Raw genomic sequence first — 7,614 nt, 5'->3', positions numbered from 1 at the left:
ATTTAGTATATAGTTTTTTGGCAGTGTTTTTCCTGCTGTACAGCCAGTTGAATAGCACATAAGGGCAAGATCTGTCTTACTATCAGTCTTAATTCAATGATGTGACATTTGCTTATTGAAGTAAGTAAGATTGTTACGTATGAAAGCAAATATGAATAAAATTGGTTACCTATTTGTTCCCATGCACTTCTGCCAGGGCAGTAGCTCTATTTGTTAGACACAAGGTCTATCTGCAGGGCTCAGTATGAAAAATATCTGCTGCACAGTTATCTGTAAAATAACTTCAGGCAGGAGCCATTGTGCAGAAGGACATTACGTTGCAAGGGGGAAATCACAGTGGACAGATGCAGTGAATTAAACCCCTCCAAGCACCTAAAAAGCCATTTAACGTTGTCAAAATACTCAGTAAGAGCATTGTCCAAAAATATCAGAAGTTAGGTGCCACGTAATATTTTGTGCTCTTGAACAAGGCAAGAATACACCAAAAATATTATTTTTGCCATTCTGAAGGCACAGAAAGATCCACACTCTCAGTAGTGTGCAAAATCTGATTTAGTTGCACTTGGTATTTCAATTGTGACACTCTTAAATAAGTTTCTATATAAATTACAGTTCTTTTGTTCTGCTGTATGCATATTTTACATAGGACCAGTGATGCAACTCAAGTCTAAACCAAAAGACAGAAAGTGAAACAACCATCCTTGGTCAATTACTGGTAATTATTTTAAAATTATTGTACAAACTGCAGCACTGTGTTGCACATTATTTCAAAACTTATGCCTTCAAATAATATTCAATTCATCAGAAAATTATTTTGTGTTAACATAGGCGTGCTGTGCTGATACAGAAGTACCTGGGCTTTGCAAAGTGCTGACTGGCAAATCAGGGATAATGCAAAGTACATCCTCATTTTCATAGATTTCATTGGCTTTGTTGCTAGAAAACTAAAGTTAAATCTAATGCTGGCACTGTGGCAACACCTGGGAAAAAAAAAAATAAAAAAATATTGTCATTGTAAGACAAATTCTGATAAATTCTTTTTGACAGTGCAATATGAAATAGGAAGGGGACCAGTCTCACTTCCTCTGGCAACAATCACCAAGCATGGCACCTGCTATAGTGTTGTGGCACTATTAAAAAAGAAGGGAGTATAGGATGAAATAGGTTCTCTGAATGAAAGGTTATATTTGAATTCTTCACTGCAGTGCTGTGTTCAGATTGGTCTCATTCCAGATTTTCATTAGAGCTTAATGTTCAGGGCTTGGAGGGAAGACAGAATAAAGCAGGGCTTGCTGGTCACAGGTAGAAGTCCCTTCTGGGAGCTAAGGTATTGCCAACGCTGCTGGGAAGAAGTGGGCTGGGAAAGAAAGGGATGAATGACAGCTGGGGCCATTTGAGAGTGGGAATTAACAGAAAGCACTGGAAAGAAATTCTGTGTTAAGGAGGAAAAGAAAAGTGAGAGTCTGTGAAAGCTTTGACTAAGTAGCTTCAGAAGGAAAACAAAGCCAACTAAGAGTTCTGGGCAGGCAGCAGCACAAGACCATACCAATGGATGGGCAGAACATCCCAATGGATTCACTATCTTATGCTTAAAATACCAGCACAAAGCACTAGAAGAAATAGAAGTATTAGTTTTATAATTTATTTGAACCCTTTTAAAAAAATTAAATGTATATATCAATAAGGATAGTTAAGCTATAATTATGAGGTAAATGTTGTCTTTCTAGAAAATTAGGGCTCAGATCTAACATTCACCTCCAGATGTTAAGTGTATCTTCTGTGCTGCCAAACAAAACTTCAGGGCAATTTTATGGCTTAAAATGATCCAACGCAGATTGGGCTTTTGGCATTTGGGGAAGATGTCACTTGGAAACCTCTCCTGAAAGTGGCATGGGAGCCCTGTAAATGAATCTCTTATGGGCAGGGAAGGTGCTGCCTCCTGAGATATTTAGTAGTAAGCAGAATGTCAGAATTATGCAAAGAGAAGGGAGCAGACAGCCAGTCTGTGGAGTTCAGACCATGTTTATAGAGAACTGGCAGGCATAAACAGCAGGATAGGAATGTGCTGACAACCTTGAAAGAAAAAGTCTTGCTTTTTTGAGGTCGGATGAAGCCATGCTGCTCTTTATGGCTTTTAATGATCTAAGAGAGGGTTTTTGATAGAGCAAGATTGCCTTGTGGTGTTCATTACCTCTTTATCTGAACAAAATATTCCTGTCTGTATCAGGGATGGTTTCTTTGGCATGTTCCTCACTCAGCACCAGTAAGCCCCGTGCCTAATGATGTCCTGTGTGAATGAGCTTCCACCAGTGGGCACTGGGAACTGCCCAAGTTCAAACAGACTAAAATTTTGTATGGATAGTATTGTTATGAGTGGTGCTAGAGACATGGGGGGTCCTCATAAGTCTCTCAATTCTATTTCATGGTACTGTTTTCTAAATGATAATTAACCTGAGAAGTTCTTTATCCATGCTGGTAACAAAGCATTGTCACTGTGCACTCTGCCCAACTCTGCTTGCCTGATCAGACTCCGAGTTTCCTGGAAAAACCATGGAGACAATTTATAGTTTCCAAATTTATGTGGGAAGCTTTTTTCCCTCCAGAGCAGTGCCTTCATTAATGGCAAGGATTTTGCTTGCATGGAACCATTACTTTTGGTCACAAATAAAATCTAATTCCCAAATATAATTATTGTTGTGCTTTAGAATAATCTGGGAGATAAATTGGTGTCTTATGCAGTCAGAAGAGCAAACTTGCTGTTTTTTCTACTCTTTAAAATTTGACAGAAGTTCTCTTATTAGAAATGTCCTTTTCCAATACTAGGCAACTTAAAAAATATTGTATTGTATTATGTAGAATCTCATTCTTAATTTTAATTAAAAAATGAACTTTGGGGAAAGGTTTACATATTTGATTCAGACATGTCTTTATTATCTTCAGAATATGGAATATACATCCCATTTTATATTTGAGATAAGTTATTTTAGGGGCTTGGATAACTCAAAAAATGAGTGATTTTAAAACTATCTAGGTTGTACTATATTTAGACCATTTTCTTCCTGCAGGTGAATGACTCTGTGACAGATTTCAAACTAAAAATACTTGCACAATACCTATCATAATAAAAAAATTATCACAGGACCTTGACACGGATCTTCATGAGCCCTGACAGTGCCAGGTGTCTGTAAGGGCAGTGGTGGATGTCCCAAAGGAACAGTGTCAAGTTCTACTGGTATTAAACTCCGTAGGCATAGAATGTCCTCGCTGTGATAAAAGGGCAGTAAATTGTGTGCAGGTGATCTCTGCTGTTGTGTACCTTGATGACCCTCACCAACAGCAGCTTTTCCTGCAGAATCAGGGAGATTGGGAGACAGCAGCGATATGTCAGATGGTTTCAGCATGCTCCCCAGCTGAATGCTTTCCTGCTTCACCTGAGTTATTGCTTCGTACTTTGAGATGGTGCTTAGCCTAAATTCTATCCTGATTATTGTTTTGCAGACCTTTAAAAAAAAAAAAAAAAAAAAAAAGAAAGTCAAAAAAAGAATTGAACAGAGAAGTATCTTCTTCTCAGAAAAAGTGATCAGACATCGGGGTAGGCTGCCTAGGGAGGTGGTGGAGTCATTGCCCCTGGAGGTGTTTATTAAATGTGCAGGTGTTGTACTTAGGAACACGGTTTGGTGGGCAATGTTGGTGGTAGTTGGACGATTGGACTTGGTTATCTAGGAGATCTTTTCCAATGCTTATGAGTCTATGAAATAACCCACATGGATTAAAAGCCTTGTAAACAAAAATAAAATTGTTTTTGTCTTATAACCAGTGAAATCTGCCCATTGGTGTTAGGTGCAGCTTGTTCAGGAAATCTGAACCACAAGCTCTGCTGGAAGCTGGGAGATTATTATCTGAAAGTTTAATGGGAAGGCTATTTAACTCTTTTTTTGTTGGCATCTATTGACCACTTGACTAGTTGGCTTATTCTGCCTGAGTCATTACAACATTACAACCTTTGTATTAGAAAAGCTTCCCTTTTGTATCCTTAATATTGTTGTGGTTTTCTTTGTTGTTGATGGTGGTGTTGTTTTTAATGAATATCCATTAAAGTGATTTTTGTATAATTTTAGCACATTTAAATGCATGCAAATATGTACACATAGTTGAAATTTTTACTGTAAGACAAATGAAATGTGAAATTGCATTGTACAGAGAAACATGGCTCATTTTTGTGGGGAAGGGATAGCTTTACACTGTGAAGAGCGTTTGCTTTTCAAAATACAGTGAATTCTCCTCTCATTTCCAAGAGAAGAATAAGGTAAGTGGGCAGAATATGACGGGACCTTAACGTAATGAGATTGTTTTCCTCTTCCACTCAGACCTATTAGCGTTAAACCCTACACTGCACCTTTCCAATTGCCAGACTGATTGAATAATGCAAACCTTGATACAAGCACTCTACATTGCTTAATCTCCTTGTTTCTATTCTAATTCCTGAAGATGAGAGATACTGTGTTTATTGCCAAGCTTATTGCCAATTTAACCCTGTGAAGAACAAGTGGATGAGATGTCTGCAGTGTGTGCACATGGGAATTACAATATCTTCATGTGCAAAGTTTCCTATAAAAATCTGCTGGTGTATCTTGCAGTATATCTCCTGCACCCAGATGGCAGTAACATGCTCTTTATAATTGAGGACAGTGCTTTGGCTCATAGGTTCAGTATTCTTGAATACATTTATTAAGATTATGCAAGCTACTAAAACACAAACATCACCCACAAACTAATAATTGTTAGGCAGCTTAATAATCTTGTAAGGACTCAGTTAAATACAGCTGTGTATTTTCATCCCGCAGAAGTGGGGTAGTTTTGTGAGTCTAGTTTATTATTTTATGATTTTTTAAGAGGAAGGACTTTCTAATGTTTGGGGTAGTAATCTATCCTTGTGGGATTTAAGTTTAATTATCTGCTTTTCAACAGGATTTCTTTTATCATCTCAAGTAATTTAGCTCATATCCACGTTAAGCTTGTGTCTATTTGGTTTTGGAGATCTAAATTTTAATGGGTGGCATAGGTCCCAAGGTAAGGAAGAAAATATTTTCAAACATTTGAAGTGCTGAATACCTACGAAATATCACTTGTGTCATCAGCATCCTGACATTTGGGAGATGTCTAGATAGTTTCTAATGGATATTTGAAGTTGTTAACTGTATTATTTAACATCTGGGAGAAGGAACCTGGTAATGACAAAAAAAAAGGCTGTATTTTATTTCTTGCCCATATTTATAAATTAAGAAGTAGCAGGGTGATGGCTGTAGCCTTGCTTGACCATAGGCAATGATTAATCCTTCAGCTGTACTGAGATCTTGTGCCCAGACACTGCAAGAAAACTTGGGACCTGTCAGGGCAGTGCCAAGAGCTGCATTGATGCACCGCCATCTGGGTTTGCTTTGGCTAATTGTAACACCCCTGATCAGATTGCAAGAAAATTCCTTGCTGTTGGCTTCTCGTAATGGGAATCTAGGTAATGCATTGTTTGGCTTGCAAAACATTTAGAAATACTCAAGTGCACTACGCTGGTAATGAGAGTATTCTGTATTTCCAAGGGACTGGATGTTAGAGATAGAATCAACTACTAGTATTACATGCATATAGATTCTCTGAAAATAAAAAGACCCTGAGCTGACTGCTTTGGCAGTCACTTTGCCTCTGAGTCCAATATTGCATTGAACAACCCTTTAAAATTCTGTTGTGTTTGTATATTTTAATCTATTTTCAGAGCATAAACCAATGATCGTGTTCTCTGCTGGGGACTTGGACTTGCGATGGTCATTTTAGGTAACCATATGCTATAGGTGCCTAAAAAAATTAATACATTGTGCCAGTTCAGTCAGATACTTCCAAAATTAAATATAGGATCTTTTTCTTAGATTTGGCACCAAAATCACCAAAATTACTTTTTAAAAAGTCCAAACACTATTGCTTGAATATGCATTTTCCCACCTGGAGCATAATGAAGATTCAAGAATTTGGACAGGGTAATAAGTAGCTCAAAAACTGTGTAAGATGGGCAAACGGACTGTTTCTTCTTGACCATTACAAACAATCAGTAATAAAAACACAGCACTATATTCCTACCAAGAAATAATGTAACATTGGTGTTTTATGCATAGGCTGGGAAACTCACCACTTGCTACCGTGATGTGATTCATGGCTGAGTCCATCAGTGCCAAGTGTCATGGATAAAGGGAGAAATGTTTTTTTCCTCTTACAGGGTCCCTGAGGGCATGAAGAGCCCCATATGACAGGGTGGGATTGTTTTTTTCTTCTCATCACCATTGCAGGCAGACAGCTGGGAAGACCAAGGAAGAGCTCTCATTCTTTTGCCTGCTTGGAGGAGAAAGTCATAAAGTGGATTATCTCAACTGACTGATAAAGGTTCACAAGTTTCAAGGCCATCATAAAAAATAAATAAATAAATAAAAATAAAATAAAATAAAAAAAATAGCCAGAGGCATAAGTAATAGAGGCACATTTGGAGAGCAGCAGTGAGATGATCAATCATTGATGACAAATCCAAATTTTCATGTTAAGATGTGCAAAAGCACATTGTAGACATCTGTGTGCAAAATGAACAGCAGACACTTCATTTCTCAGCTCTTTTCAAATGAGTAATCTGCTGGAAATTGAGCAGAATTACATGGAATATAGTCGTTTTAGTATACATAATATAGAAAGGAATAGATCTCTAAACAGATGAACTCATAAATTATGTATTTTTGACATTTAAATACATCACAGGGGCCCTGTAAATCAAGCTCTCTTGGTAGTTACCATTTGTAGTTACTGGTAGTTACACTTTGGGACCTTGATGATATCAGTAGGCCAGCATCTCTTGTTCTGCAGCACTGAAAACTGCACTGCAAAACTTCCACCTGCCACACTTCCTTTAGCATCGTTTAACTTCTAGCAGTATTTCAAGCTTGTGCCCCTCTACCCAACCTGCTACTATACTGTTAAACTGTTTCACTGGTGAATTTTACTTTTCTAAACCAACTTTTCTTGTTAGGTGTCCTTTATTTAGACGTTTAATCTCAGTGTGTGTTCTCAGAGTAGTTACAACCATTCTCTCTCTATATATGTACTATATTTACATGTATATGTGTGTTTATACTATAATCTATTTTGCAAGTGTTGTAAATATAAATTTATGTATCGATGAAGAGATAAGAAACATTTATATAGATGCTGCTGTTACATGCAGGTATAGAGGTAAGAGGAAGAATGGTCAGAAGACCTCCCACCGCTGTGGTCCTTCTGGTGATGCCCTCAGCCATAGCATGCAGGATCCACACAAAAGTCAAGTTGGTCCTGGAGATTATTTCAACTGGCTCAGGATTTTCTACAGTTTTCATTAAAGGTCTGAGTGCAGCGGGATTTTGATTTCCTTTTCTGCAGCCATCTGTAAGACTTGTGAGAACAGCTGCTCCTAATGTGGATGCCAGCTCCTAGATTTCCTAGGAGAAAAGCTAACGAGGTTTACAGAGGTCTGTCTTTTAGATCAACCAAAGATTGTCACTGGTTATTGCTTTATTAAACGGGTACTACATTTATTAAAAATTAGTA

Source organism: Tympanuchus pallidicinctus, unplaced genomic scaffold (genome assembly GCF_026119805.1).
Source record: "Tympanuchus pallidicinctus isolate F22 unplaced genomic scaffold, pur_lepc_1.0 scaffold22, whole genome shotgun sequence".
Classification (NCBI taxonomy): domain Eukaryota; kingdom Metazoa; phylum Chordata; class Aves; order Galliformes; family Phasianidae; genus Tympanuchus; species Tympanuchus pallidicinctus.
This window is presented reverse-complemented; position numbering follows the sequence as displayed.